Source organism: Leptonychotes weddellii, chromosome 1 (genome assembly GCF_054177405.1).
Source record: "Leptonychotes weddellii isolate Sample4059 chromosome 1, ASM5417740v2, whole genome shotgun sequence".
Taxonomy (NCBI): Eukaryota; Metazoa; Chordata; class Mammalia; order Carnivora; family Phocidae; genus Leptonychotes; species Leptonychotes weddellii.
The window spans coordinates 5518221-5525190 of NC_138369.1; positions in this window are offsets into that span (position 1 = coordinate 5518221).

Consider the following 6970-nt stretch of genomic DNA (forward strand, 5'->3'; position numbering starts at 1 on the left):
TAGCGGTAGAGGCTTCTGAAATTACCTGGGTCTCAACTGAGGTACTGTTCAAATCTGAAGGTGAACTTGTCACATGTCCCAAGCTTGTGCTCAATGTGCCGGTGGTGCCTAGCATGCCAGGGGCGCCAGGTGAGGTGGGGGGAACAGGTGGAGAAAGGCCCCTGGCTTGTGATGTGCGGGTAACTAGAGAAGGTGATGTCATGGCACGGGAAGGCACTACAGAGGATGGAGATGCGAGGTCTAGGTCAGAGGAGGGGCTTGTCCGTGACCCATCCTCAGAACCTGTGCCCATGCTTATGGTTACATCTGGGTGTGCAAAACCCTGAGTCCCAACCGAGTGACTCTCTGCCCCCGAGGCTGTGGCTGATGCTTCCGAGGTACCTGTGCTCTGTGATGTAGCCCCAGGGAGACCTGTTTTGGTGGCCATGGTTACAGCTGTGGACTCTGTCCTGACCGGGGAGGTAGACAGCCTGCTGTTGATTGCTGTTGGCATGTCTGGTGACAGCGTGGACGGAGCAGGGCCAGGGGTGGATGTCCTGCTAGAGGAGATGACGTCAGTCCTGGAGGCCTCATCGGTAGTATCAGTAGACGTTACAGAAGGGACAGTGACTTTCTCTGAGGTCATGATGGTGTGCCGGGAGGCGCTGGTGTCCCCTAGTTCTGGGGCAAGGGATGACGTTGACTGTGTCTCCAACTCTGTGGTTTCAGAGAGGCCAGCCATTCGTGTGGAAACTGTGGCATCTCCACTGAGGGAAGAGGTGACGGTTGGAGTGGTGCCTTTCGGTGTCTCTGAGCCTGGTGGCTCAGAGGACTGGGATTCCTGTGCAGAAGTGATGGTCCCCACGTTGGTCACTGCTGTGTTCCCGGAAAGGTGGAGTCCCTCTGTAGCGGTAGAGGCTTCTGAAATTACCCGGGTCTCAACTGAGGTGCTGCTCACATCTGAAGGTGAACTTGTCACACGTCCCAAGCTTGTGCTCAATGTGCCGGTGGTGCCCAGCATGCCAGGGGCACCAGGTGAGGTGGCAGGAACAGGTGGAGAAAGGGCCCTGGATTGTGATGTGCGGGTAACTAGAGAAGGTGATGTCATGGCATGGGAAGGCACCAGGGAGGATGGAGATGTGAGGTCTAGGTCAGAGGAAGGGCTTGTCCGTGAGCCATCCTCAGAACCTGTGCCCATGCTTATGGTTACATCTGGGCGTGCAAAACCCTGAGTCCCATCCGAGTGACTCTCTGCCCAGGAGGCTGTGGCTGATGCATCCGAGGCACCTGTGCCCTGTGATGTAGCCCCGGGGAGAACTGGTTCGGTGGCCATAGTTATACCTTTTGTGGCAGGAATCTCGTTAATACTGTGTTCTACTTCTTTACTGATGAGTACTGGCCTCCCTATTAACATGATTGTAGAACGACTTACCATTTCATTACTCGTGACCCCTCTTGTAATTTCTTTTGCAAAGATTGGCAGCTGTGAGGTAGTTGGGCTTATCATGTTCCCCACAGATATTTCTTGAAATGTGTTCCCTTGAGGATGTGAAGTAGTGGTTGTGGATGTTGACACTGATTTCCCAGTAGCCCAGTCAAGAGTGGGCAGAAAATCAGGCTGAGAATTGGATTGGAGGATATTAGGTTCAGTCTTTGTATTTGGATGGTCAGTAGTCCAACTTGCGCTTAAATCATGAGGAAGTGAGGGGCTCATCGTCTCAGTACCAGAAGTTGTTGAGATGGGCATAGATGTAGTTGTGTCTGAAGGACTCCATGTTCTCATATTTACGGACTTCGTCTCCTTAGCTGAAGCATAAGATGGAATGTGTAGGCTGGTTCCAATGATAGTCACAAGGCCATGGGGAGTAGATAAAGAACTTGATTCAGTGCTAGATGCTAAGGATGAAGTTGTGCCCATTGCAGAACTTGTTTCAGGAGAACCAGTGTCTGTTATAGCCCAAGGGCCTGATGTTGGGGTAGAAGCAGTTGTAGGTGACCCGGTGGAAGCAGGCTCTAGGGAAGACATGCTGGTCTCTGTGGCCAGCGTGCTCACTCTCCTCTCTGGGTTAGACGTGGTAGTCAGGACTGAGTTTGTTCCCATGGTGGTGATGGTGGTGGAGACATCTGGAGTGGGGGTTGCGGTTACACCCATGATGCTCACTTCTGCAGGAGTTGAGGTCTGTGACAGTTGTCCAGGCGTAGAGACAGCATCACTAGTTGCTACACTTGTTGTGGCCACCAGAGTCTTAGATCTCATTGAAGGAAATGTGATAGATGGTGAAGAGCTCATTACTCCTCCTGAGGCATTGGTAAAGCTGGTAATGGCTTGGCTTTTAGAGGTCAGAGATGGTGATGTGGTTTGTTCTATGGAGGTTAGATGCAATGTGTCCGTGGCCTCTGGAGATGCACCATGAATCAGATCACTCCCAGTTGTCTTCTCTGACCATGTGATAGCAGATGAATAAGCCTCACCCACAGATATACTTGCCTGTTGTTCAGCTGTTGCAATAGCCACTGCTGAGGAAGCAAGTGTCCTCCCAGTAGAACTGTTTTTGGGCAAACCAGTGACATGGAAGTGGGCAGCTGTGTCTGTGACAGTCCATGGAGAGGTCCCTGGTGCTTGGGTGCTGCCTGTGGTCCTAGACTTCCTCTCTGGGCTAGGCATTACAGTTGAAACTGACCTTGCTCCCTTGGGGCTGGAGGGGATGACCTCCACAATAAGGGCCCCACCCTTGCTTGTTAGTTCTGTAGGAGATGATGTCACAGAAAGGGCCCCAGGTGGAGATGCGGTTTCAGTGGTCTCCAACCCTGTGATTAACTCAGACTTGGGCCCCACGAAAGGGGAGGTAGCAGATACAGAGGAGCCAGCTTTCTCTCTTGCCACACTGATGAGGCTGATAGTGGCTGAGCCTTCTGACCTATCAGAATGGGGGGTGGTAATAGCTGTGTTTGGGTCCACAGGGGAGGCACTCAGTGTTGGGTCACTCCCAGCTGTCCGCTTTGACCATGGGCTAGCAGATGAATAAGCCTCCCCCACAGATCCACCTGTCTGCTGTTCAGCTGTCACTGCCCTTTTACTGAAGGCAATGGAAGGAGCGACCATGCTGCTGACCCATGTCATGGTTTTAAGTTCAGATTTCTCTGTCACTGAGCTTGTGGCTACCTTGGGGGTTATAACTAAACTTGTTGCAGAGTCCTGAAGGCCAGTGGAAGATGTGCTGGAAGGGAAATGCTTGTCCACTGTGGTCCCTTCCGTGGAACCAAGCCATGTGGACAAGTCTATTTCAGTTGTTTTAGAAGTCAGGACTGAGCTGACTTGCTGGACATTCCTTGTGGAAGTTGACTCTCGGTGGAGGAAAGACATTGTTCCTCTTGACTGGCTTGTCCCTTCTGGTGTCCCAGAGTATATAGTGGCCCGAGCTTCAACTGGATATGGGGAGGGTGAGATGTTATTTGTAACTACCATCGTTTCTGTGGATGATTCTGCTGGCACCACAGTTCCTGTGGACAAGCGAAGGAGTCTGGTGCTGCCACTCCCTGTGGTCAGGGATTGAAGGGTGGCCAGTCCCATTGTGGTGTCGGTGGGGGCAGTCTCTGTTGGAGTCTCCCTAAAAGAAGTTCCCACAGTGGTCCTGGTCTTGAGGCTGCTGCTGGGCTCCTTGGAGCTTGGATTTGTGGTATCTTCAGATGTTCCTGGGCTTCTGGTGGACAGGCCTGTAACTGAAACAGCTCTTCAGTTAGGAAGTATGCAAGGAGGTGAAAAAGGGGTTCTTCTGGTTTTGATTCTCCTTCCTTTCTCCCTATAAACCTGCACGTATTCTGCTCTTCCGGATGGCAGGAATCATATTGTCGTACCCTTGTGTCTAATGTTGGGTATATGAGCTTGGTCTACTGGCTCGCAGAGCTCCCTCTGGCATCCTATGTTTCTATATCAGTGTGGCCTCCATGCAGACCTATATACCACATCTCATGTCTTAATGGAGGGTGAAGATTCTACCCAGGAACAGGGGAAAACTCTCCCACCTTTTGCTCTGTTTTTCCTCCTTTTCAAGCCTTTAATCATTCTATTTTAGTCTGATATCTGCCTTTATCCCCTAGACTTCAAAACTGTGATTTTAATTAAAAGCTCTGTGGCTTGGTTTTAACAGGTTAAGAGAAGAGGTAGATCAAGGCACCTTACTTCCTATATATTTTCATATTCTTTCACCTCTCATCAGGAAAGGCAGAACATTTTTACTTTCTAGCATAGAAAGACATGTCAAATGATTGCTTTCGGGAATCAGGCAGCTGTATTCATCCACTTAAGCACCTTAAGTGGACACCTCTCACCTGCGGCCCATGTACTGAATATTGTAACAGTGGAGAGTATTATAATCATCTTGTAATTATGAATTGTCCCACAGAATAAACCAAGCATCTCAAGTGTACCTTTCCCTGTTCATGGCAATCCCTGACTTCAGTGATGGTGTCTGAGTTAGGAAAGCCCTTCACAATTGGTCAACTGATTTGTAGAGACACTATATCTGTTCCTAAAGCTAAAGTGATTGGCTCTTGAACATATAAATTACTAAAGAGAAGCAATTTATATTAGAAATCAATAAATCTAGGGCACCTGGGTGGCTCAGTTGGTTAAGCATCCAATTCTTGATTTCTGCTCAGGTCATGATCTCAGGGTCCTGGGATCGAGCCCTGCGTCAGGCTCTGTGTTCAGTGGGAAGTCTGCTTGAGGATTCTCTCCCTCTCTCTCCCTCTGCCCCTCCCCCCACTCTCTATGTCTCTAAAATAAATAAATATAAACTTAAAAAAAAGAGAGAAAGAAATCAATAAATGCTCCATAAAAAGTATTGGTTGCTGGAGGGGAGATGGGTGGGGAGACGGGGTAAATGGGTAATGGGCATTAAGGAGGGAATGTGATATAATGAGCACAGGGTGTTATATGCAATTGATGAATCACTGAACTCTACATCTGAAACTGATGATACACCCTATGTTAACTAATTGAATTTAAATAAAATAAGTTAAAAATAAAAAATATTATCAATAACTTCTGGATACAATAGCAGAAAGTTTTGATTATGTACCAGCACATAGGACTCAGGCAATCAATTATTTTACTCCAGAGACTAGTGTTAAGCATAGTATACACAGACGATCATACATACCCAGGCTGATGATAGTCACCAGAGGTGCAGGGTCACCTGTTGACCACGTGGTGCCTCCATATATTCCCTCACTCAGCTCCCTGGTGGTGGTTGCCACAGACTCCTGAGTCCCTGAAGGATAAGAGGATTGAGGTGTCAACCTTAGCATTCCCTCAAGATGTGCATACACAAGAAATGCTTTCACTAGACACTGGCTCAGCCATGTCTTCATCTGTCTCTGAGAAGGCACATTGCAAGGAAGAATTCTCTTGTTGGCATAAAATCAAACCCACAAGATGGCCTGGACCATAATTATAGAAGAGCTTCTTGTTGATGGTGGGACTGCTGAATTGATTGGTCTCAAGCAAAGGCATTTGGTGATATTCTGTCTCTATCACCTATAAATATGTGAATTCACCATTGGTTAATTTGTCCCTCCCATGTTTTAGACTCCATAAGTAAAATCAGGATTATACCATGGATTATTATATCAAATTAGTAAGCACATGCAAATAATATGTCTTGGTTATGCATTTTGTTATTTTCCTTTAACATTCTTTTATAACTATCATCATGCAGACTTCATATCTGGGGAGGGGAAAGGTAGGCTCTGACTGGAAGGAACTGAATTTGGACCCAAGGATGCTGAAAGTGTCACTAGTTACATAGAGAAAGTAAATGATCCTACTAGATATGTGGAACCAGAAGGACATTCTCAGAAGGAATTCTCTCTCCTCCTCATTGAATAGTATCCACCAAATCTCAGAATGCCAAAGCAAGGGAAGTCAGGAACTCGGTTCTTACTTGTAAATGGGATAGAGTTATCAAGACTTGGAGCTGAGCTGGTCTCTACATCAGGGGAGCTCTCCTCAGTGGCTATAGTCACAGCTACACCATATGTGGTGACCTTTGGTGGCCTGGCCAAAGAAGTCACCTCAGGGGCCTTGTCTTCTCCCACAGCAGTGCTCAGGGACCAGAAGGAATCTTCTGGGGAGCCAGGGCCTAGGGAAGCTGTGGTTTTCCAGGATTGAATGTTTGTGGATGGTGTGGATGGTGTTAGTCCTGAGGCAGGTAGAGGAGAATTAGGGGTTCTGGATCTCTCTGCTTTGGAGGAAACAGAAGAAGCTGACGTTGATCTTAAGGCAGGTGCCAGGGAGGACAGAGATTTGGTCTCTTCTCCAAAAGAAGGTCTTGTCTATGATGGAGCCTCCAACTCTCTGTTCTTAGGAGTGATCATCAGTGAGAGTAGAAAACCCTGAGTCTCAGCAGAGGGGACACTTCCCAGGAGGTTGTTGTTGTGGTGTCCAGAGTAAGAGTGCTATTTGCTATAGTCCTAGATGGGCTTGTTGGTGTGTTGAAGGTCATGTGTAAAGAATCTGCTGTGGGAGGGAGAGAGAATGGTTGCTGTTGGTTCTGCCAGGGAGGTCAGTGTCACCCATTGACTGAGCAAATCTGGGCTAGGTACTCTGTCATAGGAAGTGAACTCAGTCCCAGTGATTTCAATAGCAGTATCACGGAACATTTGGGAAAAGACCATGCTGAGTCTGTGCCTGTGCTGGAATCCTGAGAAGTACTAGTCTCCCTCAGTCCAAGAAATTGTGAGGAACCAGAGTCTGCCCCAGTCCTTGCAGACTTAGGAAAAATGGAGGCTGAAATGTAAAGGCTGGCGGCCTCCATAGTGAAGGCTGTAACCATTGGTGGTGTGAGCTTTTGTGATTCTGAGTGGGTAGAAGCAGAAGAACATGGTCAGCCCCAGAAGTGGTCACCACTACATCTGTGAAAGGATGAGTTCCCTCTGTGTCTGTGGCAGTCTCCGAAGCAGCTAGTGTCTCCGCTGAGGTATTGATCCA